Raw genomic sequence first — 24,833 nt, 5'->3', positions numbered from 1 at the left:
TCCCAGATCTCATAGCCAGTAAGTGGAGAAGGAGGAATTCAACCTCTACTCTGTCTGATTCTAAACTCCTTGCCTTAACTGCTTTGAAAAATTGCTTCCCTGGAAAGATGAATGTCAATATGGGATCTGGGAGATGTAAATTCCAGAAAGACAATCCCCAGAAATCTCAAGGAACTGTAGATGATGCATTTTCTGGGGAATTCTTAGGAATTTTTCTTTTTTATTTCATGCGCTAGAGATTTCATGGCAACAGGCTTATTATGACCACAACTGATGACCCTAAACTGACAAAGTTAAGGGAAAATTTGAGATTTAAATGAGGTATTATTTCATTGTAGTCTGTTGATAGCTACGCACCCTAAGCAGGAATATAACCTTCTATATACATAGTTGTAAAACTAAATAGAAAACATTTGGCAGATTTTCTACTGCTAAATGGTCTAAATGTTGCTGTGTAATGAATTAAATCAGTTTGTTTTTCCTTCCTCTGGAAGGTAGTGTTATAAATAGCATTTGCCATTTCTTGGTGGTTGGTTAATTTTAAATGGAATATTGAAAAGGAACATATACCAAAAGTACACATTTCTGTGTGGTTGATTCAGTTTACGCAAGTCTAATGGAAAAATGTGTTCATTTCCTTTTTTTTTTTTTTTTTTTTGGTGAGGAAGATGAGCCCTGAGCTAACATCCATGCCAATCCTCCTCTTTTTGCTGAGGAAGACTGGCCCTGGGCTGACATCCGTGCCCACCTTCCTCCACTTTATATGGGATACCACCACAGCATGGCTTGACAAGTGGTGCATCGGTGCACGCCTGGGATCCGAACCTGGGTCGCCAGCAGCGGCGATCACGCACTTAACCACTACGCCACGGGGCTGGCTCCTCCATTTTTTTTAATATCAACAGATTCAGAGCAAAAGGAAAATACAGCTAAAACAACAAAAAATCCTACTTTTACTGTTAGTGAATATTTAGAAGCTGAGACTATAATATATACTGTATTGTTTTTGAAATAACATTTATTTAAATAGATATTATCTACTCTTTTGGTATTAACTCCAATATGAATTTCAAAGATATATAAATATGAATATATTTTAATATCAGAGATTCTTACATTTGGTGGAACTTAAAAGTTCATTACTTTTATTATCCCTTAAAACTTCAACTTCTGCTAATTATAACCATTACTTACCTAATTCATAAGATAAAGTATTTTTAGTAACCTTGCTTTAAAATGGATGAATGATATTCTTATTTTATAACATATCATCTCATTCTTTACCATTTTCCTTAAATGAAAATTTGGTTTTGGCCTGACAAATAGAATTAAATTCTCATTTCTAGTGCCTTACTTGCTTATTATTTCCACTTGTGTTACTCTCTTGTGGTTGCAGCAAAATGCAGAATTAAATTTTGTGTCAAATTGCATTAAAGATGTCAATAATGTCCCCTTAGCCTCCACAACCAGCTTCAGGAGACCTGCCCTGCCCCTGGGCTCCAGATTTATCACTGAACTCCTCAGTTTCTGAAGACAATGACACCTCCCTTCCTTTTTGTTCCTAAGGCAATTTGAGTTGTTTCTGTCACATGCAGCTCACAATATTGCCCAAAGTACCCTGTGAAAATTACCTAGGAAACAAAAGACCTGGAGCCTGCCCATAAATAATTTGCCATAAGTATGATAAGATTAACAGGCACGTAATCATTAGAAAACAATATAAAATTAAATGTCAGACTATGAAGTAGTCTAAAAATTGTCTCGTGAGATGCAGGTCGTGAAGACAGTTTAGAATCTCTATTCAATATGTAGACTCTCTCTTCAATCTTGAATTACCTATTTGTTATTTGAAAGTGCTGTCCCATCTTCATAGTCAACAGAAATGAAGACAAAGAACCTGGAATGTGTCAAGTAAGCACTTGTGTTTTGCATGAGACAAAGATCATAAGGAAATCTGAAGGAAAATCATAAGAAAAGCATTTGCATTTTACACTGGACAAAGTAAATATACTAAGAAATCATAAGAAAAACAGGCAAGCAAACACTTCCACCAACAGCAACAAATAGAGCAAAAACTAAACCAAACAAACAAAAACTGGAGAAAAGAAAGATGTCTTTAAAATTGGTTATATTCAGGTTTTCCTTGATTCTTAATTGCCACTTGGAATACTCTCGTCTATTTTATTGTCTACCATCTCTGACCTGGAAACTAAATACATTTCAGTTCTCACAAATGCTAACATACTTTATCTATTTTTGTGTACACAGGGAGGCTGGTGTAGCAGACGTGGAAAACAGAATAGGAACAAGCCTCAGTGAGCCCAGGGATTTCCAAGAGGTTCATGAAGGGCTTCAGGGGCATCTGTGATTCTCCAGAAATTGTCAAAATTTGTGTGAATGTGCACTTATTTTTTGCCCCAGGAGAATCTGTAACTTTTATCAGTTTCTCAAAGGGATCTATGACTCAGAAAATGTTATAATTTCCTGTCAATTTAGGGCCATTTATAAGAAACTATTTATCTTAGATACGTATTAATATATGCTAACATATTAAGGTCAAGTTATTGGCATTTTGAAGTAAACTATGGACAATGCTAATGTCCTAAATAAATCTTAGAATTAAATACATTTTTCCTACATAAAATATAGCCATGCAGGCCTCAGTCTATCAGTCAAGCAATAATGGTTTTCAGAATATTTAGCTTAAAAATGTATAGCAATTATTATCTGTATCAAAATTATGTTTTGATCAATTCATATGCTTAACTATTTCTGCTTCTTTGTGGATGTTAGCTTTATTCTCCTCGATTTCCTTCCTCCATTTTTAAGGAGCAAGTCTTCACATAGCTTCTGACTTTTACATTTCTCAGTTTTTTCACTATCTCATTTTTTGTGTGTGAGGAAGATTGGCCCTGAGCTAACATCTATGCCCGTCTTCCTCTATTTTATATGTGGGATGCTGCCACAGAATGGCTTGATGAGTGGTTCACTGGTCCGTGCCCGGGGTTTGAACCTGTGAACCCCGGGCTGCCAAAGAGGAGTATGCAAACTTAACCACTATGCCATTGGGCTGGCCCCTTCACTATCTCTTTTTACAATTTCCAGTTTGAAAAATTCCAGGGGAAATATTCGGCTGGTCTCATATACTCACTCCTGTTTCCCTGTGGCCGAGGGAGTGGGTACTATGGTTAGCAGATCCTATTAGAACATGTTTGGAGTGAGGAGTGGGTTAAAAGAGCCCCTCCCCCCCAGGAGCCTGTTGTTCCCAGGAGATATGAGGGATGATGGGAAAATAAAATAATAAATGTTGGCTAGAGATGTGTATACCAGGAAGTGATGTGAAATATGGCACAAATATTTGAAATAGCGTGGAAATGTGTGAGTTCAACTAGAACAGTAGCATTCACTCTGGAATGTAAGAAGTAGAGGTTATAGAAATAGGACTGTGTATGGTGTGATAAGGGATTGAAATTCTCTCTCACGGGCCAGTATTTCGAAAATACTGCATTGGTGTCATAGGATGGAGGGAGATTTGTTAGAATGTAGATTCACAAACTCAACACTAGAGACGAAGAAGCCAAATCACTGGGGGTCTGGGAACCTGCATTTTTAAAAAGCACCCCGCGTGATGCTTATGTCCACTGAACACAGAGCCACTGCCAAGGAGAATAGACCAGTGAAGGAAGAAAATGGCATAACTAAAACATCTGTTAATATGGCTATGGACCCCAGATTAATTAGGTTTTGTGCTGTATGGCAATGTGTGTGCTTGGGGCACGTGAGGGGTGCGTCTCCTGTGTGTACATCTCGGAGTGATTATGTTCTAGCTAAACATTCCAAGGAAAACACCTTGCCGGGGCATAACATTTCAAAAATGGATGGTGGCATATCCCTACTTTAACCTGCTCAAAGGAAGCTTTAAAACTCTAGAAAACCTTGGATCCCTATAAGCATGAAAAGTTCTTTGTCTTTCAAAGATGACGCAGAGATTCTAAATGACACATTAGTGAAGGGGCTGTAACGCGAGATGACTAGCTAGAGAGATGCTGTTAAATTGGTGCATTGTCTTCAATTAGGAAAATTCGGGTGTTAAATAAGTATCCGGTTTGCCTAAGTATTCTGGCTACCTAAAATTAGTCAGTTTTATTTCTCAGTATCTATTAAATTAGGAAAAGGTTTTTTCTACAGTGATTCTTGCCTACCAATGCAGAGAAGATGGATGGGATCCCAGAAGCAGGACAAAAAATTGCATCAGAGTCTTTGGAAATTAGCTTCATTATTTTGTGGTGGATTTGGGGACAGTTTCTTAGCAAACTGTTCTCTCTTCCAATCTAATCAAAGTGATTCTCCTAGCCTTTTCAGGCAATCTCCTTTGCCAGTTGCAATCCAGCAGGAGAATAATATTTCCCTAGGTAGTAATCACACACACACACACACAGACAGACACACACACACACACACACACACAGACACACAATGCATCCTCTGTTGTTTGCCAGAATAAGCATACATGATGTAATGGTTAAAGAGCTAAAGCTTGACCTATGGAAGGACAGCTTTAGACGTGTGGCTTCTTTAATGTGGGGAAGGATAGTCAGTTGGGTGTTTTTAATTTAATTTTTTTATTAAAGTTATTTTTATTTTTTAAAATCTAATTTAAAGACTCAAAGTTCTACAAAGCTATTGGAAGAATATCTGTCCCCAGTTTCTTCTGCCCATTTCTTGCATTCCAGAGGCAACCATTTTCAGCAGCCTCTATGGAAAGCACCTCTACATTTCTGAATAATGGCTGTTGATACTACTCATTGATTTTTCAGTTTTAACCAGTGTCTATTCACTTCTCATCATGGAAGAGGAAAATTTACCTCTTTTTCATCACCCCTGCCATTATAGGCATGCAAAAAAACATAACCTTCCATTCAGCCAACAGTTACATAATTATTTTGGGTAGATGAACATTCAGCCTTTATATTTACTGTGATCATGTAAATCCTAGGCTCCAGGGAGCCATGTTGTATATTCTGACTAGTTTTCCTTTGTTGCATAACTTCCTGTTTCTCTTTAATTGCTAATTGTCCTTTTTAAAATTGAAAGACATATATATATATATATATATATATATATATATTTTTTTTTTTTTGTGAGGAAGATCAGCCCTGAGCTAACATCCATGCCAATCTTCCTCTTTTTGCTGAGGAAGACTGGCTCTGAGCTAACATCTATTGCCAGTCCTCCTCCTTTTTTTTTTTCCCTTTTTCTCCCCAAAGCCCCAGTAGATAGTTGTATGTCATAGTTGCACATCCTTCTAGTTGCTGTATGTGAGACCCCACCACAGCATGGCTGGACAAGCGGTGCATCAGTGCGTGCCCGGGATCCGAACCCAGGCTGCCAGTAGCAGAGCGTGCGCACTCAACGGCTAAGCCGCGGGGCCGGCCCCCCATATATATATATTTTTAACCAGTTCTCTTACATTTGTCTAAGTGTTCTTTCAACATGTTCAGATACATCAGGTATTGTGTTACTTGTATTATCTTGACAGAATGCCTCTCAGAACCTCTCTGACCTGTGCCAGTCTGTTCAGTTAGACGGCTGTCAGCTGGAGATTTAGCTCCATTCTCATCTTTGGCATTCCTTTCATCTCGCACTTGGCTTGGCTACTCTTTCCTGGATGCTCTGGCTTTCTTAGTTTGCTGGAGTATCTCCTCTAGTAATTTTTTTGAGAAATGTTACGTAGCATATTTTTGGAGACCTTACGTGTTGAAAATATCTACCAACAGTTGATAATTCAGTTGGGAATAAAATTTTAGGTTGGAAATAATTTCTCAGAATTTTGAAAGCATTATTCCATTGTCTTCTTGCTTTTCAGTATTGATTTTGAGAAGTCTGAAGTAATTCTTAAACATGATGCTTATTAAGTTTTTGTCTTTGTTTTTGTTTTGTGTTTGTCTTTGTTTTGTCTCCTCTCTAGAAGCTTTCAGTACCTTTGTCCCTAGTGTTCTGAAATTTCAAAGAAATGTGCCTAGATTTGTGTTTTTTCTGCTTTTTTTTTCCTGAACAATTGATGGGCTCTTTTGATTTGAGACTCAAATCTTTCAGTTCTGGAAAATTTTCTTGAATTATTTTTTTCATATATTGCTTTGTTCTGTTTCTCTATTCTCCTCTTCTCCATTTGCATTATTTGAATGTTGCATTTCACAGATTTATTTTTTGATTTTTAAAAATCTTTATTCCTCAATTTTCTGCCTATGGGAGATCTCATCAATATTATTGTCCAATTTTTTACTGAGCCTTTCACCTCTGTTATCATATTTTTAATTTCCATGAGTTCTTTCTTGGTCTTTGTTCTTTTTTTAAATTGCATTCTGTTCTTATTTCATGGATGCAATATCTTTTTATCTCTCTGAGGATATTAATGATAGTTTTCTGAAGTGTTTATTTCTCTGCACATTTTTGTTTCCTTAAAATAGCCCTTTTTTCAGTTTGTGTGTTTTGGTGTGTATATTTCATATTTGAAACTTTCCTCAGATGTTTGATAATTTCCCCTGTCTGTTCACATTTAAGAGTGGAACATTAAAACACTGATTGGATGTGCGTGTGTGTGTGTGTGTGTGTGTGTGGTGTTAGATGTGAGCTTCATTATAGGGTGATATATGTGGGCCGTTTAGTTGGGGAACACCTCATGTTTGTAACTTTAGATCTTGTTTCTTGGACTGATTGGGTGACTCAGTGAAGGATCCTCCTGTTTTCTGTCTCGATGATGTAAACCTGGCTGCCAGTATTCTGGAAGCTGAGCTGGGGAGGTGACTGTGCGTTTTAGTGTTCCCATGAAAACTTTAATCCATTGGTTTTCCCTATTCTTGCTTTTAATTATGACCTGTGTCTACCAGTCCAGAAGCTCAGTTTTACCTTTCCATATAGAGTAAGCTTCCATTTTTTTTGTTAGATTGGGGAGGGAATCTGAAGTTTAATTTCTTCCTGAACAGACTTTATACATATTCTCCAATTTTTAGCCTTATTTTTTTTATATTTACTTCTAGAAGTAATGTGCACAAACAACAAATGTGTCTTTTGAGGGATTCTGCAGTCCAAATCAGGTTGCATCTCAGCTTGCTCAGTATTGGCTTAGGATTCAGTTTTCTCATGTAGCCACTCACTCTTCTGCTCTCCAGTTTGTAGAATTTTATTACCATCCTTTTATTTTTTATCATTCTGGGTTTGTATTTTTAAAATTTTCTTTACTTCCCTTTTTATTTAATGGGAGAGGGGGAGGAAGAGGTAATACAGATTTTCAATTTATAGTCTTTAACTAGAAGGTTTCTGATACATTTTATTGGCTGGAATGTTGCAAAGTGAATAGTGCATTTGGTAATAAGAAGAACTAGGTTCAAATTCCAGCTCAAATACTCCATAAGAGTATGACTTTAGACAGATGACTTTTCTCGGTCTCAGTCCTCATTGGTCAAATGAACTAATTTGATCTAATTTGTTAGTTGGAAGACTTTGGTTGCAAGTAGCAGAAACTGCTAGTCTACCTAGAGGTCAGGAAATCAAACGGAAGGTTTGAGAATGGCTTGGAACAAAGCCTCTTCTGAAGACTAGAAAGTACAGGACTCATCTTATAATAGGGACCGTCTAGTGAAGGCCACACGATCAGGATGAATAACATCCAACCACTTTTTTTCTTCCATTAAAGATTAAAATTTCTGTAAGAGAGCATTTGGCCCAGTTTGGGTCATAAGTTCAACTGCTGGATGTGCTAGGACAGTGTGGAATAACCCAGTCTATTTAGGTGCTAGTGGCAGACAGGCACCCGGATTTATAATCCTATCCAGACTACACACAATAGGAGACAGATTAACTCCTAAAAGGAAGTAAGGGTGTGGTTAGGAAGGTGGAAATGAGGCAGAATATCCCCCAAAAGATAAATGTCCACTTTGCCTATCTCCTGGGGTGTGAGGAGTTAATGAGACCATGTATATGAATGTAATCTGTGACGTGTAAAGTGTTAAATGATGTTAATAATTTCTGAGATTATAGCCCTAGGACAGCTGATTATGGTGCCTTCTAGGCAGTAGGAAAGGTGAGGTCAAGGCAAGGAGTGAAAGAAGAGATGAATTTAGGACAAAGATACTTGGTAATAGCAGGTTTTCTATATACACCTACTCAAGTTGCTCTCTGTCAAATTAATTTGTTATATTTCTTTCATAAAAAAGTACTATCCTTAGAAATTTTTTCCTGTTTATTTGCTCACATTTTTGTCAACTATTTGCCCCACTAGAATGCAAATTCTATTAGGTCAAGGATCTTCTCTGTCTTGTTCACTACTCTTCTTTGTGTCAAGGACAATGTCTAGAAGATTGTTGTGTTCAGTTAATATTTTTTGAATAAATATTGAATACTTTAATTATGATCTGATTTTGGCCCAGTGGAAAAAAAATGGCTCCCTAGGAAGAGCAGACATGGGATTCACCCCAGCCTCTTTCTACCCAGCAGGGCCCAGTGGTTTGTACTGACTTCATTCACCCCTCCTTATTCTTAGTTGAATGACTAAGTACTGGCATTTCATTTAGACATTTTACTAATTTATGTACATGTTGAATTCACAAAAATATGTTTGACCCGTATATCCCTTTGAATTCTTGAATCTTGTGCTTATTATGTTTAGATATTTCTTATATTTTTGTGTAGGAATTGTATTAATACTCTCATGATCTAAGCAATGTGTTTAGGTATTATATCTCTCTAAGAGTGTCTCCAAGATGGTCTTTTTTTTTTTTTTTTTTGGAGGTGTTTGCTTTTATTTTGGAAAATAATTTGTAACATCTCACTGAACGGTGGATAGCATAATGAGGCAACCATCTAATGGGCTTAACTAGCTGATATTACTTACAGAATTTTTGATTGATTCAGTTGATAGATATTTTAACCTTGTTTTGAAGAGTTCTTTACTTGGTGGCATTTTAGGAGCTGTAGCTTACTAGGAACAGGATTTTCAGTGTAGTGCCTTTTAGAAGAAGTAAGAACAAATCATTATTTGGGTTGCAGGGTCACAATCTCAAATGACAACAGAGGCCACTTGATATAAGGAACTGGTGCTAAGCTGCTTGTATTGTGGCCATGCATGACACCTGCCTAATTGTGTGACTGTGTTGGTCTGCTTGGGCAAATATAACAGAATATCCTAGACTAGGTGGCAGAAACAGCAAACATTTATTTCTTATGGTTCTGGAATCTGGAAGTCCAAGATCAGGGTGCCAACATGGTTGGCTTCTTGGTGAGGCCCCTCTTCCTGGTTATGTCCTCACATGGCTTTCCTTGGTGTGTGCCCTAAGAGAAATTCCATGTCTCATCCTCTTTATATAAGAGAGATCCCACGTCTCCTCCTCTTTATATAAAGGCATTAATCCCATCATGAGGGCCCCACTTTTGTGAACTAATGTAACTCTAATTACTTTATTACTAAATTACCTAATTGCCAGAAGACCCTATATCCAAATACCATCATATTGGAGGTTAAGGTTTCAACATCTGAATTTGGGGGGTACACAAACAGTCAGTCCATAGCAATGACTTTTGCTTTATTTTTTATTTAAGCTATTGTGGGAGATCAAGATTTGGCCGTCCTAAAATATATCTCTTTACCTTGATTGTTTTCTCTGAGGGACATTTGACCTCCCCCACTAACTGCCTAAAGAATTTGACATGGTGGCTCCTTCCTGGAACAGATCTATCATGATGGCTGTAAAGATAATGTAGGATAAATGTTACAATAGGAAAGGCACCAACAAGCCCATCTTATCGGAAGTTCTGTCTCTCTGGCCACATTCTCTGGATGGCCCTGCAAGGAGTTGCCAGACAAACATTTACATTTATAAGGGAAATCTCCATTTGTAAAGGTATCTCCGTCTCTGTTTTGGGAAGGGGGGGGATGGCCTCATTTCTAGAGACTTATTAATGTGGAAGGTGAGGCCTTAAATCTGCATAATAACCTTACTCTTGTTTACTGTGCTTTAGTGGTAATCTCCTGTAACTGACTCCCCCCACCCCCAAAATCCTCCTTTGTCATTGGCTGAACATGGTATTTAAGACGAGAATTTCTGCTATTGTGTTGAGAAACGCAGCGTCCCTGCCTTCTCCCATGTATACATGTTATTAAACTTGGTGTTATTTTCTCCTGCTAACCTGTCTTGTTAGTTATTTGGCCAGCCATAAGAACCTTAAGGGAAAGGGCAGAGGGAGATTCTCCCTCTTCCCCCGACACTATTCAATAGGCCATTGTATTAATTAAAACTTCAAGATGCACCCAATCAAAATTAACTTCTTCCTCAAAGAAAGTGTCTAACTCACATTTCTGCCAATTACTTGAGTAATTTGTTACATACACTGCCCTTTATAACAGTATCTGGACTAAACAACAAGTGTCCTGAAGATTTTGCTCATGAGTTCCCAGTGGCTGACCCATGATTTAGGCTGACTAGACTTAAGAGGATTAAGTCTTTACGATTAACTTAACGATTAAGAAAATTGTTGTAGCATTTTTCTTCTTTGAAAATAAATAAATCTGAAGATTGGGTTCATTTATCCTTAGATCAAAAGATTCAGGTTCTTGCCTCAACCACCCTGCTGAATAATTGTGTGTTCCTGAGAAACTATTTGTTCTTAAGTTTCATCTGTGAAATTGGGATAATGCCATTCTGCTTGTTCCCACCAGACAATGAGAGTCAAGTAAAATGATATAATGGAAAAACTACTGAAATATATAATCTGCTTTGTAAAGGCAAGGAGTTATTTAAAAGAAAGTACAGTCAGTTATATAAAATTAAATGTAAAATATATCATTGCCTCTAGGAGTTTAAAATGTAAGACAATATATAGGCAGGAAGATAAGAGCTCCCTTCAAATGCTGTTGTAACTGGGAAAAATTGTGAAATCTGGACAGAAAATAATTGTCAAGATTCTGGAAATGTGCCCATTACAGCAGAGCTGTTGACATCAAGTAGAATAATGATTTCATTTAAAATTTTGATAACTGCTATTACCTGTCTTTTTTTTTTCTTTGGAGGGTATTATTTCCTGCCCTTTCTGCTCTTTCATACTAGGCAGATAGCAAAATTTGAAATCTGCCTGTGTGAATCCATAGATGAAGTGAAACCATCAGGAAGAGAACCCCTCTTTCAAAGCCTTTCTTTGGGTTTTTCTGATGTGATCTGTTCTCAATGTTTAGAGCGTAGTCCCATCACGCTGCCTTTGGTTTACTGGCCTCGGCAGCGTAGCTGTCATTCTGCTTTCCAGTCAGTTATCATCTTGCTTCCTGCTGCCATTAAATCCATCTTGTTTGGCAGCTTTATTATTCTTACCCTTGAGACTTATTGGCTCCTTTGCATACAAGAATATCTGGATAGAAATATTGCTACTTTGATGAAGTTATTTGGCAAGGTTTTCCTCAAACCTAGTGACATATTAAAGAAACAAGTGAAAGAGGGTCTTCAGTTTAAGGATTTATTTTCAGAAGATATCAATGGCCTCTGGTGCACAATTTAGTTCAGAGTGTTAGCAAAGATGGATAGCTTGTGAGTGTATTTATTACTGTTTCTTAGAGCAGGATCTTGTACATTTATCCATGCCAATCAAAGGGGCACTGTCTGTTCAGCTGTCCAACATTTGATATCATTTAAATTGGCCTAAATATTTGGGGGGGAGGAATGACCCATCTTATAACTTCTTAGACATATAGGACTACTTTTAGCTTGATGGTGGTGTATGGTGTGTATGTGTGTGTGTTTTGTGTACGTGTGTTTATGTAACCATACAGGAACACCCCTTAACAGAAGAACTAATATGAGAGACCCATGAATCTCTCCTCCCTAATATGCACATCTAGCTTTAGATCCTCCCATACAGCTGAGATTGGCAGCAGTCCTTCAGCAGGACTGGGCAATGCTTGGTAAAACTCCTGATCGTTTTAAGTCTTTACTTTCCCTCCAAAGCATAGCTCTGGAATAAGACAAGTCCTGATTCAAAATTGAGTGCCATTTGCAGGTGTATCATCTTGCATATATTATTTAACCTCTCTGTAAATTGGGGACAGTAACTTCTTATAGGTTTGTTGTAAGGTTTAATTTTGTTTTTTATTTATTTAATTTAATTTTTTATTTTTTTAAATTTTATTTATTTATTTATTTTTTCCCCCAAAGCCCCAGTAGATAGTTGTATGTCATAGCTGCACATCCTTCTAGTTGCTGCATGTGGGACGCGGCCTCAGCATGGCCAGAGAAGCAGTGCGTCAGTGCGTGCCCGGGACCCGAACCCGGGCCGCCAGCAGCGGAGTGCACGCACTTAACTGCTAAGCCACGGGGCCGGCCCTGTTGTAAGGTTTAAATATTTAATATATAAAAGGCCTCAAATAGTACCTGACATATATAAAGTGCTTGGTAAATATTAGCGATCTATTCCTTTGTCAATCATTTTTTTCTACCTTGTGTTCATTCATTGTGATGGCATGAGACGTATCTGTTCCTATTTTCCATTGGCCAATATTTTACTTTAGAAGATTTTGCAACTTCAATTTATTAACAAGCTTTAAATTTTTATACTTCTTCTCTATGCATCTTGGTGAATCTCTAAACAACTCCGATTAGTAAACTTAATAGAAAAAAGCTAAATTAAATCAACCAAACTCCTAGTTCTTTTAATAAGACTTTCTGGATTATGAGAGTTACCTGAGGATAAAATATTAATTTGTTTTTAATTCAGAGCACTGCATATTATTAAACTCAACTTTCCTCTGACTTGGGGGCAAAACTAAACCACGATCAAGTAGTTAGGTCATATACCACAGCAACTCACATGCTGAAAGCTTTTGCAGATGCTGCAAATTTAGGATAAACTTTTATTTAACTAACTGAAGCAAAGCTAGGTATTTAATGTACATTAAAACATCATATATGAGTGATATTAAGTTCATTGTTTGCTTTTTTTTTGTATTTATTTATTTTATTTATTTTGGTTTTTTTGTTTATTGCAGTAACATTGGTTTATAACATTGATAAATTTCAGGTGTACATCATTATACTTCTATTTCTGCATAGATTACATCATGTACACCACCAAAATACTAATTACAACCCATCACCACACACATGTACCAAATTATCCCTTTCGCCATCCTCCCTCCCCCTTCCCCTCTGGTAACCAACAATCCAATCTCTGTCTCTATATGTTTGTTTATTGTTGCTGTTATCTACTACTTAATGAAGGAAATCATACGGTATTTGACCTTCTCCCTCTGACTTATTTCACTTTGCATTATACCCTCAATGTCCATCCATGTTGTCACAAATGGCTGGATTTCATCGTTTCTTGTGGCTGAGTAGTTTTCCATTGTGTATATATACCACATCTTCTTTATCCATTCGTCCCTTGATGGGCACTTAGGTTGCTTCCAAGTCTTGGCTATTGTGAATAACGCTGCAATGAACACAGGGGTGCATGTATCTTTATGCATTGCTGTTTTCAAGTTCTTTGGATAAATACCAAGCAGTGGAATAGCTGGATCATATGGTAGTTCTATCCTTGATTTTTTGAGGAATCTCCATACTGTTTTCCATAGTGGCTGCACCAGTTTGCACTCCTACCAGCAGTGTATGAGAGTTCCCTTCGCTCCACATCCTCTCCAACACATGTTGTTTCCTGTCTTGTTAATTACAGCCTTTCTGATGGGCGTGAGGTGATATCTCATTGTAGTTTTGATTTGCATTTCCCTGATAGTTAATGATTTTGAACATCTTTTCATGTGTCTGTTGGCCATCTGTATATCTTCTTTGGAGAAATGTCTGTTCAGGTCTTTTGCCCATTTTTTAATTGGGTTGGTAGTTTTTTTGTTGTTGTGATGCATCAGTTCTTTGTATATTTTGGAGATTAACCCCTTATCAGATGTATGGTTTGCAAATATCTTCTGCCAATTGTTAGGTTGTCTTTTCATTTTGTTGGTGGTTTCCTTTGCTGTGCAGAAGCTTTTTAGTTTGATGTCGTCCCATTTGTTTATTTTTTCTATTGTTTCTCTTGCCCAGTCAGACATGGTGCTTGAAAATAAGTTCCTAAGACCGATGTCGAAGAGTGTACTGCCTATGTTTTCTTCTAGAAGTTTCATAGTTTCAGGTCTTACATTCAAGTCTTTAATCCATGTTGAGTTAATTTTTGTGTATGGTGTAAGGTAAGGGTCTACTTTCATTTTTTTGCATGTGGCTGTCCAGTTTTCCCAACACCATTTGTTGAAGAGACTTTCTTTTCCCCATTGTATGTTCTTGGCTCCTTTGTCAAAGATTAGCAGTCCATAGATGTGTGGGTTTATTTCTGGGCTTTCGATTCTATTCCATTGATTTGTGAGTCCGTTTTTGTGCCAGCACCATGCTGTTTTGGTTACTATAGCTTTGTAGTATATTTTGAAATCAGGGAGTGTGATACCTCCAGCTTTGTTCTTTTTTCTCAGGATTCCTTTACTTATTCGGGGTCCTTTGTTGTTCCAAATAAATTTTAGGATTCTTTGTTCTATTTCTGTGAAAAATGTTGTTGGAACGTTGATAGGGATTGCATTGAATCTATAGATGGCTTTAGGAAGTATGGACATCTTAACTTTGTTAATTCTTCCATTCCAAGAGCACGGAATATCTTTCCATTTCTTTGTGTCTTCTTCAATTTCTTTCAGCAGTGTTTTATAGTTTTCGGTGTACAGATCTTTCACCTCTTTGGTTAAGTTTATTCCTAGGTATTTTATTCTTTTTGTTGCAATTGTAAATGGGATGGTATTCTTAATTTCTCTTTCTGCTACTTCATTGTTAGTGTATAGAAATGCAACTGATTTTTGTATGTTGATTTTGTATCCTGCAACTTTACCATATTCGTTTATTACTTCTAAAAGTTTTCTGGTGCATTCTTTAGGGTTTTCTATATATAAAATCCTGTCATCGGCAAATAGTGACAGTTTCACTTCTTCCTTTCCAATTTGGATCACTTTTATTTCTTTTTCCTGCCTGATTGCTCTGGCTAGGACTTCCAGTACTACGTTAAATAGGAGTGGTGACAGTGGGCATCCTTGTCTGGTTCCTGTTCTTAGAGGGATAGCTTTCAGTTTTTCACCATTGAGAATGATATTAGCTGTGGGTTTCTCATATATGGTCTTTATTATGTTGAGGTACTTTCCTTCTATCCCCATTTTATTCAGAGTTTTTATCATAAATGGATGCTGTATCTTGTCAAATGCTTTCTCTGCATCTATTGAGATGATCATGTGATTTTTATTCTTTATTTTATTAATGTGGTGTATCACGTTGATTGATTTGCGAATGTTAAACCATCCCTGCATCCCTGGAATAAATCCCACTTGATCATGGTGTATAACCTTTTTAACGTATTGTTGTATGCGATTTGCTAGTATTTTGTTGAGGATTTTTGCATTGATGTTCATCAGTGATATTGGCGTGTAGTTTTCTTTTTTTGTGTTGTCCCTGTCTGGTTTTGGTATCAGGGTAATGTTGGCTTCGTAGAATGAGTTAGGGAGCTTCCCCCACTCCTCAATTTTTTGGAAGAGTTTGAGAAGGATAGGTATTAAGTCTTCTTTGAATGTTTGGTAGAATTCACCAGGGAAGCCGTCTGGTCCTGGACTTTTATTTTTGGGGAGGTTTTTGATTACTGTTTCGCTCTCCTTACTAGTGATTGGTCTATTCGAATTCTCTACTTCTTCTTGATCCAGTTTTGGAAGGTTGTATGATTCTAAGAATTTATCCATTTCTTTCAGATTGTCGAATTGGTTGGCATATAGCTTTTCATAGTATTCTCTTATAATCTTTTGTATTTCTGAGGTGTCTGTTGTAATTTCTCCTCTTTCATTTCTGATTTTACTTATTTGTGCCTTCTCTTTTTTTCTTGGTGAGTCTAGCTAAAGGTTTGTCAATTTTGTTTATCTTTTCAAAGAATCAGCTCTTGGTTTTATTACTTTTTTCTATTGTTTTTTTGGTCTCTATTTCATTTATTTCTGCTCTGATTTTTATTATTTCCCTTCTTCTACTGATTTTGGGCTTTGTTTGTTCTTCTTTTTCCAGTTCCTTTAGGTGCATTGTTAGATTGTTTATTTGAGATTTTTCTTGTTTGTTGAGATAGGCCTGTATTGCTATAAACTTCCCTCTTAGGACCACTTTTGCTGTATCCCATAAATTCTGGCATGTGGTATTTTCATTTTCATTTGTCTCCAGGTATTTTTTTATTTCTTCTTTGATTTCTTCATTGACCCAGTCATTGTTCAGTAGCGTTTTGTTTAATCTCCACGTATTTGTGGCTTTTCTGATTTTCTTCCTATAGTTGATTTCTAGTTTCATACTGTTGTGGTCAGAAAAGATGCTTGGTATTATTTCAATCTTCTTAAATTTGTGGAGACTTGTTTTGTGGCCTAATATGTGCTCAATCCTGGAGAATGTTCCATGTGCCTTTGAAAAGAACATGTATTCTTCAGTTTTTGGATGGAATGCTCTGTATATATCTACTAGGTCCATCTGTTCTAGTGTATCATTTAAGGCCAATGTTTCCTTATTGATCAACTGTTTGGATGATCTATCTGTTGGTGTAAGTGGAGTGTTACAGTCCCCTACTATTATTGTGTTACTGTCTATTTCTGTTTTTATGTCTGTTAATAACTGCTTTATATATTTAGGTGCCCCTACATTGGATGCGTAGGTATTTACAAGTGTTATATCCTCTTGTTGGACTGTTCCCTTGATCATTATGTAATGCCCTTCTTTGTCTCTTTTCACAGTTTTTGTTTTAAAGTGTATTTTGTCTGATATGAGTACTGCTACCCCAGCTTTCTTTTCATTGCCATTTGCATGGAGTTTCTTTTTCCATCCCTTCACTTTCTATTTGTGAGTGTCTTTAGGTCTGAAGTGTGTCTCTTGTATGCAGCATATATATGGGTCTTGTTTTTTAATCCAATCAGCCACCCTATGCCTTTTAATTGGAGCATTTAATCCGTTGACATTTAAGGTAGCTATTGATAAGTATGTACTTACTGCCATTTTTTAACTTTTTTTTTCTCAGTGTTTTAGTAGTCGTTCTCTGTTCCTTCCTTCTTCTATACAGAGTTGATTGTCTCTTTAGTTTGACCTCTCTCTGAAGCTCTACTCTTTAACTCCCCTCCTCCTTCCTTTTATGTTTTTGATATCATATCTAACCTCTTTTTTGTGCATTTGTATCCATTACCCTCTTATCATGGAAATAGATAATTTTTCCTCTTTGTGGTCCTCTCTTTTCCCCTTAATTCAGTCCCTTTAACATTTCTTGTAGCACTGGTTTCTTGGTGACAAACTCCTTTAATTTTTGCTTGTCTGGGAAGTTTTTGATCTCTCCTTCCATTTTGAATGATAACCTTGCTGGGTAGAGTATTCTTGGCTGTAAGTTTTTTCCTTTTAGCACTTTAAATATGTCATGCCATTCTCTTCTAGCCTGTAAGGTTTCTGCTGAGAAGTCAGCTGATAGCCTTATGGGGTTTCCTTTGTATGTAACTTGACTTTCTCTTGCGGCTTTTAGGATTCTCTCTTTATCTTTTTTTTTTTTTGTTTTTTTGTTTTTTGTTTTGTGAGGAGATCAGCCCTGAGCTAACATCCGCCAATCCTCCTCTTTTTTTGCTGAGGAAGACGGCCCTGGGCTAACATCTGTGCCTATCTTCCTCCACTTTATATGGGACGCCGCCACAGCATGGCTTACCAAGCAGTGCATCGGTGCGCGCCCGGGATCCGAACCAGTAAACCCCGGGCTGCCGCAGCGGAGCGCGCGCACTTAACCGCTTGCGCCACCGGGCCGGCCCCTCTCTTTATCTTTAATTCTTGACATTTTGATTATGATGTGCCTTGGTGTGGGCTTCTTTGGGTTTATCTTGTTTGAAGCTCTCTGTGATTCCTGTACCTGGATGTCTGTTTCCTTCCTTAGGTTAGGGAAGTTTTCATCTATTATTTCTTGAAATAGATTTTCTGCCTCTTTGTCTCGCTCTTCTTCTTCCGGGACACCTATAACATCGATGTTATTGCGCTTGATGTTGTCCCAGAGGTCCCTTAGACTGTCCTCACTCTTTTTAATTCTTTTCTCTTTTACCTCTTCACCTTGGGTAATTTCTTCTAGTCTTTCGTCCAGCTCACAGATCCGTTCTTCTGTATCCTCTACTCTGCTTTTCAGTCCCTCTAGTGAATTTTCCATTTCCAGTATCGTATTCTTCATTTCTGATTGGTTCTTTTTTATATCTTCCATTTCTTTGTTGACATTCTCACTGAGTTCATCTATTCTTCTCCCCAGATCAGTGAGCATCCTTAACACTCTTAGTTTGAGCTCTCTGTCAGGTGGGTTGCTCATTTCTGTTTCCCTTAGTTCCTTTTCTGGGGTTTTGTCCTGTTCCCTTACTTGGAATGTATTCCTTTGCCTCCTCATTTTGCCTCTTTCCCTGTGCTTGTGTCTATGTATTAGGTAGGTCAGCTACGTCTCCTCCTCTTGGATAGGTGACCTTATATACGTGATGCCTTAGGAGGCCTGCAGTGTGCTTCCCTCAGTTCTCAATGTTCCAGGGGTGACCCCTATGTGGGCTACATGTGTCCTTCTGTTGTGGCCTGTTTGCTCTCCCTGTAGGCGCCCAGGGAGGCCGAGTTATGCTCCTGGCCAGCTGTTGTAATGCTCAGCTGCTTGTAGTTGTTGTGGGCCCTTCAGTCTCTTTATCAGGTTTTGGGAGTCCCAGCACAGTTGGCTGCAAGTTCTAATACCACATTTGTGTTGCAGTATTTCTTTTAAATGAGTAGGCCCTCAGCATGTCAGGTTGTTAGGCTCAGGGCCTTACAATTGCTATAAGGCTCCAGCCTTTAAATCTCTTGTCAGCTCTCTGAGGATTGCAGCTGGGTGGGGCTGGCCTCAGGCACAGGAGCACCCAATTGTTTCAGGCTTTGGAAGGTGGGCAAACCCCCTATGTGGGTCTTTGAGAAGCACAAGTCTTCTGCAGCTGACAAGCCCTGCCACCCACAGGTCCACACACACAGTCAACACAGTTCTGCCCCGTGTGTGCGCCCCGACCTCCTGAAGTGGAGCCAGTCTCTCCTCAGCAGGAGCCCCACACACTCCACCACTGCCCCACACTCTCCACCCGCTCCCTGTGCATGCCCTGCCCCACTGCAGTTGGCTCAATTGCCAGGCTGCAGAGAATCCAGTCACCAATCCATGCAGGCCCTCAAGTTGCCTGAGGGCTTGTTGTTGGGTGGGGCCAGTCTCTAGAGTGGGCTGCCTGTCCTGGCTGAGCTGGATTAAATGGGTGCTCTAGTGGGTGGGGCAGACACTGGGCTAGCAGGCCCCAGGGAGAACTCCAATGGTGTCTGTGTCAGCAAGCTCACACCAGGCCACAACAGTGGCTGCCGCTAATGTCCCAGTCCCTGGAGAGGTCTCATCTCTCACCGAGAGGCATACAGGGCCTATTAGGTGAGTCTCTTTTCACCAAAGCACTGTCCATCTTTCTTTCTGGTGATTTTATGTTGCTTTCTGAAATGGGTGAGTTTGCGTGCGGCCCTTTAAGAGCCGGTTTTAATTTCTTTGTGAAGCAGCTTTTCTGGGGGTACTCCCCAATGTTTTAGTAGCAGGCAAAGTCAGATCTTATGCCACTCATCTTGATTGTGCTGTGTCCACAAAATGCCCCCAGTGGGGGTGCTCCCTGGCTCAGGGCCCTGCTTCTCCAGGGAGGCTGCGGACCTGTTGCCTGCCCCCCGGGCGGCCCTGAGGCACTGCGGCTTGTGAAGGCGGCGTTTTTCCTCTCCCAAAGGGAGTTTCTGCCTCTTCTACCTCAATTAGGATTGTCCGTTGTTGTGGGAATTCCTCTTATCCAGTTTTCAGTTCTGTCTCAGGGGTCATTTTTCCACGAGTAGTTGTAAATTGGCTGTGTCCGAGGGAGGAGGTGAGTTCAGAGACTGCCTATGCCGCCATCTTGACTTCTCTCATTGTTTGCTTTGATTTGAGTTATTTAAAGGTGCTCAACACATTAAAATAATTTATCTTCTGTGGCTTTCTGGGGATAAGCTCTATGATTTGAAAATCCTTTTAAAAAAGAAGAGAAAAGGGGAAATTTGCTAGTTAGACAGCTGTATTTCAGTGGTACATTTTACAAAAGATTGAAAATTGCATGAGCAACAGTGAGAGACTTTTAAACTGTCAAAATGCTGGCTAGCGTTAGAAGTGTTTATGTGGTATTCCTTCTTTCTTTGCTCACAGTGTTGAACATATAACTAATGTGATCTTACCAGTCTCCTATTAAAACACTTTTGCTATCTTTTCATCGCTGAGTGCAGGAGTAAAAAGGCTCACGTGCCTTCCACGGTCTGGCAGGAAACAAAAGGAGGAAGAGGGCCGGGCAGGGTCCGTGGTCACCCAGAGGACGTGTGCCTCTGTGAACGCCTCTGCACCTCACTTCCACAACTATTGCCACATCTGAGTATTTAATAAAAAACAAAAATCTGGATTTTTATGTAAAAATATCTTCCTGTTATGTACTCTACTAGAAATTAAAAACAAGTCCTTTTAGGGAGCAAGTTTGAGCTGCGTGGTCCTGTGGTTGGCCTGACCCTTTAAATAGGCATAGAAGGCTGTATCCAGTCTGGATTTAACTTTCTTTTTGTCTTATCTCTCTACTCACTCCTACCCCTACTCCCCTACTACCACACCCTGCTCCCACCTTTTACACGCACAGTGCTCTTGCACTCCAGTTATGTCAAATTGTTTCTCTTTTCCAGAGCACATCAGTCACTTTCCTGCCTCCCTGCTCTCCCGTTGGCATGCACGCTCTCTCCTTGGCGCCCCCCTCCCACACACCAGTTTGATGAAATCTCTATATCCTCCTCCAAGTATCAGCACATGACAAGCCTCCTGAGTTTTCTGTGAGCATCCTATCCCGGGACAGAGGTGAATTTATTGCTTACTACTCCATATTTCCATATTACATTGTAATATATTGAATACATAGTATGTCCGTATTGCATTGCATTGTAATTAATTATTTGCGTTTGTGTCTTACTATTACTCTTCCATCTCCAGTGTTGTGGGGAGGAGACGCACAATGGCCGCAGACAAAGTGTACATAGCTGGGTTTGGCAACCAGGGAGCCTTCCTGATTTGTTATCAGGGCACAATTGCCACCGTTCCTGCTTGGAATAAGGCTGTCTCATGGGGACATGAGCCAGGCTCACAAGCTGCCCACCTGGGCTGCTTGGCAGAGTGGACATTTGCAATTTCTGAGTCAGCCTCCATGGGACAGATGACCCATAGTTCTTTGTTTTCTCAGGCTAGTTTCATGATCTGGCTCCAGTGCAAGCCTCGATAATCTTGTCTGCCTCGCTTTGGTCTCCCAGCCCTGGCGCTCACAGACAGAAGCTTCATCAGGGAGGCAGGGGGAAGGGAGACTTTTTTTTTTTTTTTTTGCTGAGGAAGACTGGCCCTGACCTAACATCCATGCCCATCTTCCTCCACTTTATATGGGACGCCACCACAGCGTGGCCTGACAAGCGGTGCATTGGGGCGCGCCCGGGATCCAAACCTGGGCCTGCAGCAGCGGAACGTGCGCACTTAACCGCTACGCCATGGGGCGGCCCCCAGGGGAGACTTTTCATGATATAACTTTGATAAGTAATTTGAGCTGCCCAGCATTTATTTTCCATAATCTCTACAAACAGCTCATTCTCAACCCCCATTGCTGCCCTTAGGTTGGTTGCCCTAGAAGCCAGTTTTTAAAAGCTTCTCATTCCAACCATATTGGGAGCTCTTGTTGGGGGCAGGAGCTGTATCTTATTAACCTTCATATACTCAGTGCCTAACAAACAGAAGGAGCTCAAATACTTGTTAAATGAACGCTCCCTCTTCTAGAGGGAAGAATGAGTATAAAGATGGTATAAGATCATGTTTTTCATTTATAGCTAACATTTTGTGACCCAGGCTGCCAAATGTACCATGGGATCCTTGACCAATCTCACATTTACTAAACAAATAAAATGTAGGCTAATAGGACACCACATTTGTACTTTCTTAACATTTTAGGCAGATGGAGCAAACAGAGCTTGCTGTGGTTTTATTTTATTTTCTCTCAGCTCTCGCTGAACTTGGAGTTTACCCAGTGTTTGCTCAGCCCAGTCAGGGATCTCGCCAGGCTCAGTGGCTGTGCTCACCACAGTTGCCTTGTTCATGTTTAGAGATTATAGGTTTTAAAAGAAGATTTAATTTTGAAGCTAGAAAGTTGAGTAAGTATGAAAGTGGCTGAACGTACTGTGATTTCTTCTCCTAGTTTTGTCTAAAGACACTTAAAAAATAAGATAATATATTAAAATGATAATCAAGTTAATAGCAGTCATTTACTGAACATCCAACATATGCCATGGTCTGTACCAAGCACTTAACAGAAATGCTGTGTTTAGTTTGCAGCTTCCTTTTAAGTTACAGACGAGCCGAGTCTCAAACATGCTAAGTAAATCACCCCAGGTGTATAAGCTGGTAACGTCCATCTGGATGTAAAGCCTGATCTCTTTCTATGATACCAAAATCTGAGAATGCGGTTTTACTTCAATTGTCTTCATAATTCAAAGTCCACAGTAAATCATCCTAGTCATTTCAAGTTTCTCTAAATTAGGTGCAGTTTGAGGATTACAGGGGCCTCAGAAATAAAAAGATGAATGCAAGGCCTGCTCCCAGGAGATATGCTTTCTGAAAGTCCTCCATTTCATACTTTAGTGTCAATCTTGGTCCCTGTTCCTTTATATCTACCTTATGGCCAAATGAAAAATAAATCTTTTGGCAATTACATCTACTAATTTGGCTTCTCTCGGTGATCATTATACTAAAATCAGCAGTCAATTGATTTCAGTTTACAACCAGCACCTTATATTCACCTGGAACCTAGGATGAGATTCGTGTTGGGAAGTTTTAGAGAGATTACTGATGCAATGTTTGCTTCAGTATTGAGTACGGGAAGAGAGACAGTCCTGGGCTTGCATAAGAACATGGGATTTGATAACAAGCAGAAATACAAAGCACCTTCCCAGACATAAGGACCATAGGTATATGTGTGAAAAGTAGATGAATAAATATAAAATCTGCCGTCTGGATTGGGTATTTACATGGGCTTTTTAATCTATAATTTTAATAGTATAGGATATTTGCTAAAGGCTATTTTTTCAATTATGGGATCATAGCTTCTACTAGTTTCTAAGTAAGTAAGAACACTTCTTGGCATATTTTGGGTATATTTTAGCGTGAATGTGTGTTCAAAGTTAAGAGATTGCTTTTATGCTTGAAGTTATTTGGATATCTAAGTACAGACTAATTTCAGTTTGTTGAATGTTAAACAAAGCAAAAATTAAAATCTACCTGAGATATTTCAAATTCAGAGATTATGCATTTTTAATTGAATGTGTGGATTTATTTTGGGTTTAAATTATTTGAAGTGACTTAAAGAAAATAATCTACAAACTGGCACAAACCAAAAGAACATTGGATTTGAAATGTCTGTCAGGAATGTTTACAAGTTGAAGTAGTGAAACATTTGCCTAACAGTGACTTTAATAAATAGGGTTTTATTTTCTCTTCCATGACAAGAAATCTAGAGGTAGATGGCTGCTGGGATTGGTTTAGTGGTTCAGTAATATCATGGTTGGCATCTCTGCAATCCTCTTGGCCATTTCCATATGGTGACAAGACGGCTGCCACAGCTCTGGGCATCAAATCTTCATTCAAGGCAGAAAGAAAGGCGGAGGAATCATGTCAGTCATGATTGTCTTTTTAATCAGGAAAACAAAAGGTTTCCTAGAAATCTCTTAAACCAACAACTACTTATACATCATTAGACAGAACTTTGTCTCATGGCCATCTCTCACTACAAGGAAAGCTGGAAAACTAATATTGCATTTTTCTAGCTACTATAGTGGGAGGTAGTGTCAACTTAAAAGGTAAATTTGCCGGTTATTTTACCCTAAATGAGTTTATTTGGGAATAGCCAAAAGAATTGCAATTTGGGATGTGCATGCTATGGCAAACCATAGGCAAATCCAGAAAACAAGGGAGGGAATCTGCTTTTATAGAGAAAAAGGAAGAGGAGAGAGGGGCTGTTCTAAAAGAAAGTCTGCTGGGGAAAGTAACAGTTCAGGGTGGCAATGGCTTCTCATTGGCTGAGCTGCAGCGTTTCTCTTTGGCTGGGCTGTTGCCCAGTGGGGAGAGAAATCTTCCTTCAGTAGTAAAGCAGTTTTACTTCCTCTTGAAGATGCAAGCCTACAGGGCTTGAGAGCTCCTCCTACAGGCCTTCCTGACTCCAATTTAGTTGAAGTTTCTTTTATTAATTTCCACAGTAGTATGGGAGAAGGGAGAGAGAAATAATTCTGTCAACTACTTGTATTTGCTGTTGAATCATATGATTTTCGTAGCATTAATAAAATACCTGGAAAGCACTTAGCAGAGAGTCTGACTAACAGTCAGTTGACATATAGTAGTTATTATCATTATGAATAACGAGGCAACAAGAAGTGTCCATTTACTTGGCAATCTCACCTCTCTTTGTTTATATCATACATTCTTACTGCATGCTCTAAAGCCACTAGAAATAAGATGTCCTATCTTTATTTTTTAAACTTTAGAACTTAACACTTCTCACATTAAATTTCCATACACGCCTTTATTTGAGTTGATGAATTTAAGATAAAAACAGATCATTTCTGTTTACTAGCTCATAGTGTTCTCTACTCCCACAGAAATATGGAGAATAAAAGTTGTTTGAGGACAGGGTATCATATTGC

The 24,833-nt window shown here is 38.9% G+C and overlaps 1 long non-coding RNA gene across 2 annotated transcripts in view; it reads left to right on the top strand.

The window, feature by feature from the left end:
• The window catches only part of LOC131408558 (uncharacterized), a 145,441-nt gene that overhangs the window by 94,328 nt on the left and 26,280 nt on the right, over window positions 1-24,833 (top strand). The window contains exons 1-2 of one of the 2 annotated variants that reach the window (XR_009220784.1): window positions 19,439-19,494; window positions 20,796-20,964. This is a non-coding gene — a long non-coding RNA (uncharacterized LOC131408558). Of the gene's footprint in view, window positions 1-19,438; window positions 19,495-20,795; window positions 20,965-24,833 lie in introns of those variants that run through there. The other variant, XR_009220783.1, reaches the window with a different exon arrangement.

This window comes from Diceros bicornis, chromosome 1 (genome assembly GCF_020826845.1).
Source record: "Diceros bicornis minor isolate mBicDic1 chromosome 1, mDicBic1.mat.cur, whole genome shotgun sequence".
Lineage (NCBI taxonomy): Eukaryota > Metazoa > Chordata > Mammalia > Perissodactyla > Rhinocerotidae > Diceros > Diceros bicornis.
The sequence above is the reverse complement of the archived record's forward strand: the minus strand, read 5'-3'. Positions and strand labels throughout refer to the sequence as shown.